Source organism: Cydia fagiglandana, chromosome 14 (assembly GCF_963556715.1).
Source record: "Cydia fagiglandana chromosome 14, ilCydFagi1.1, whole genome shotgun sequence".
Classification (NCBI taxonomy): domain Eukaryota; kingdom Metazoa; phylum Arthropoda; class Insecta; order Lepidoptera; family Tortricidae; genus Cydia; species Cydia fagiglandana.
The window spans coordinates 15,392,388-15,395,851 of NC_085945.1; positions in this window are offsets into that span (position 1 = coordinate 15,392,388).

Here is a 3,464-nt window from a genome sequence, read left to right on the forward strand (position 1 = left end):
CCTATTAGAAATCCAGAGTCAAGCGTGAGTCGGACTTAAGAAAAAAAAACGCGGTGGGGCTGTTTTAGGGACACAGCCGTAATGGTTTACGTGAAACTCGGTGTGGACAGCTTTTGCGAAGGCCGAAGGCCGAGCTACGCGTAGGGCCGAAGGCCCAAGCATTCCTCAGAGGCTTTTTAAAACGCACCGGCCGAAGGCCGAGTTGCGGGAGGTTAGTGCTCAAACACAGAACAATTATAGTTCAATTGTCTGAATGCGAAGGTCGAAGGCCCTGGAGGCCCGGAGCCTCCGACGTGTGCATGCTTTCCTGAAAGCGGATTGTCGATTTTGTTCTATCTTTTGTTAAGCGATTGGGCCCGCTACCTATAGATTACTGATGGAAAAACGTATAAGAAGTCTGCAACTAAACGTGAGCCGGACTTAAGAATAAGAATTGTGGATAAGCTCTATCAGGGCCACAACCGCAATGGTTTATGTGAAACGTGGTGCGGACAGCTAGTGCGAAGGTCGATGGCCAAGCTCTGCGTTGGGCAGAAGGCTTGAAGCATCCGAGAGAGGTGCGCCTCCACGCAATGTCGAAGGATGATCTTTAGGAGGTTAGTCAAACAGAACAAATAATTGGTTTAAGTACGAGTAGCTAAGTGAGAAGGCTGAACTGCCGTATATCAGAGGTTCTATCGCAAACATCGAATTTCGCAAATTGCGGGGATTTCTCTTTTACTCCAATGAAACCGTAATTAGAGTGACAGAGAGAAATGCTAGCAATTTACGAACTTCGATTTCCGCGGTTATAGCCGTGTTATCTTGAAATTACAGAGATATACAAATACGCCTAACAATGAAAAAAAAATGTAGGCACTATGCTTAACATAATACTTGAACAAAATTAAAAAAAAAATGGGTAACTAACTATCCTAAGATAGCCAGCCGTGTGTGGACAAATTGAATGTACTTAAGAACTTCGCTTTGCTCGCTCATTCGAAAATGTGTGCAGTACGGAACCCTTGGGACGCGAGTTCGACTCGCACTTGACCGGTTTTTTTATTTAAGACTGTGTAATTTTAGATGTACTTATTATAAATTTAAGTCATCTGTGTATAATATTGTAATTGTGTAATATTGTACACCCGAACAGGGTAGCCGTTGTGACTATTTACTATTTTAACATCTTGTTTGTGTTTGTGTTGGTAAACAATAAACCTATTCTTATTCCTCTCGCTTGCGACAGCTAGACTGAGACAAAGTGTCCAATTTGTCACAAGGTGAGTGCGACAATTTTGGAGCGTGTATGAGCGTGTATGATATCTTGTATGAAAGATCATTGCTGGGATTGTTTGGATTAATCCTTGCTGCTTATTTCCGCCATCGTCACACAACATATTTCTATCTTCACCACTTAGATAGTTGGCACTGTTGGCAGTCCTCAACTGTGCGTTTCACCCAAAGATTAGTATAATATACAGTAGTGTACGTAGTACGAGTATAATATATCTTCGTCTTCCAGTGCCGTCTCCTACCGGAGGTCGGCTATCATGAGGTCTATACAAACTTTAGACACAGCTGCGCGGAATAATGAGCGTGTTTGAACCATGTTCGGAGATTTTTGAGCCATGAGTTACGTCTTCGTCCGGATGATCTTTTCCCTTGGATCTTTCCTTGTATAATGAGTTAAAGGAGTTCATACTTCTCGTTTCACATGATATGACCAAGGTACTGTAGCTTGCGTTGCGAGTATAATATACACCGTGTTTTTATTGAATTCCGTTAACTTCAGGGTATGGTTATATAAATACGTTTAAGAAAACTAAAGGGCATAGTTAATTTTCAAAAAAATATTCGATCGAGATTGTGCTTAAGTTTAGTAGCAAATGTATGAACTCATTCTAAACACTAATCAATATGTAAACCGGCCCTAAGGCAAGTGTACACCCTTGGAGAGGCCTTATAGGAAAAAAAATATTGATTATCTCCTATTGGTGTCTTTGAAAAAGTGACTTGATTTATGCTCAGGAATGCACCCTTGAAATTAACGGAAATGAAAAAAACACGGTGTATAGAACAACAAGCGAAACGGCGGGCCGAGGGCCGGTTTCCCCAGAAAGTTCCTCTTCCTACCACGTGGAGCTTGGGAACGAACTGTCGTCCGCAATATTTCCGGACATTTACGACCTTCATACCATCCAGAAAAGAGCGTACCTACTCCCATCTTAAATTCCGGTAACGCATTTGTAACCCATGTGGCACAGTTTTTAAATTTGGTGCCTTTTTCTACTGACGGAAATGGCTGGACAGGCTATATATATAACTGTAACATTTTTGTTTTTTTTTCTAGAGACCAATAAACTCTCTAGCAATTTAAATAGCCCACGCAGTGCAAGTGTTATTTATACGCCATAATTTCATAGAAGTTTGACGTTCTAAATAACACTTGCACTGCGTGGATATCAAAATCGCTGCAGACTTTTCTTGGTGTAACTTCTTGCATTGATACTGGAGTCAGTTATGTAACGCTGCCATACATGACCCAAAAATTTTTTATTAAGCTATGAGCTTCATCACATCTGATATTTGAGTAATTCTAAGCATTTCTAGCCTGAAGTGGGGGGGAGGGTGGGGTACAAAGACGGCCGCCATCCGTCATCTTTAAAAAAAATCTACTCTGATCCTGGTGGGTACTAGGGCAAGTTTGGTATCATTTTCGTATAAACCAAAGACGTAGAATTCATTGCTGATATTTGTTTTTTCAATTTCATAGTAATTTTACAAGAAAAACGTAAAAAGGTGAAAAATTTGGTTGGAGATTTTTGCTACGCGGAGCCGAAACTACAAAAGATAGAAAGTTGAAATTTGCACACTAGATTACATTTATAAAGTGTACAAGAGATAAGAAGCGATTTTGAGAAATTCAACCCCTAAGGGGGTTAAAAAGGGGATGAAAGTTTGTATGGGGTTCAAGTTTTATTTTAAGCTAGGAATTTGAAACTTCGTAAAACGATATATTATTAAAATACAAGAAAACTAATTTCAGCGTTTTTGAAAATTCATCCCCTAAGGTGGTGAAAAAGGAGTTGTAAGTTTGTATGGATATCAAAAAAATTTTCGAACGCGGGACTTGAATCTTTGTATTTGGGGATATTATTAAAAGACAGGAAAAGTAATTTCAGCGTTTTGTAAAATTCATCCCCTAACAGGGTTAAAAGTTTGAATCCATTACAAATCCGAGTAGACACACATTTCTTATTGGCTCCCAGGCTTGAAATGCTTAGAATTACTCAAGGAACATATGTGATGAAGCTCATAGCTTAATAAAAAATTTTTGGGTTAACTTTATAACTGCTTCCGCTATGAAACATATTATATTTAATATTTTGCTGCAACGAAAACATGCTGATCATAGATTATAGACAAGCAAAATCAAACGTCAAGATCTGTCAAGTGTCAACGCTACGACGGACCATCGACGG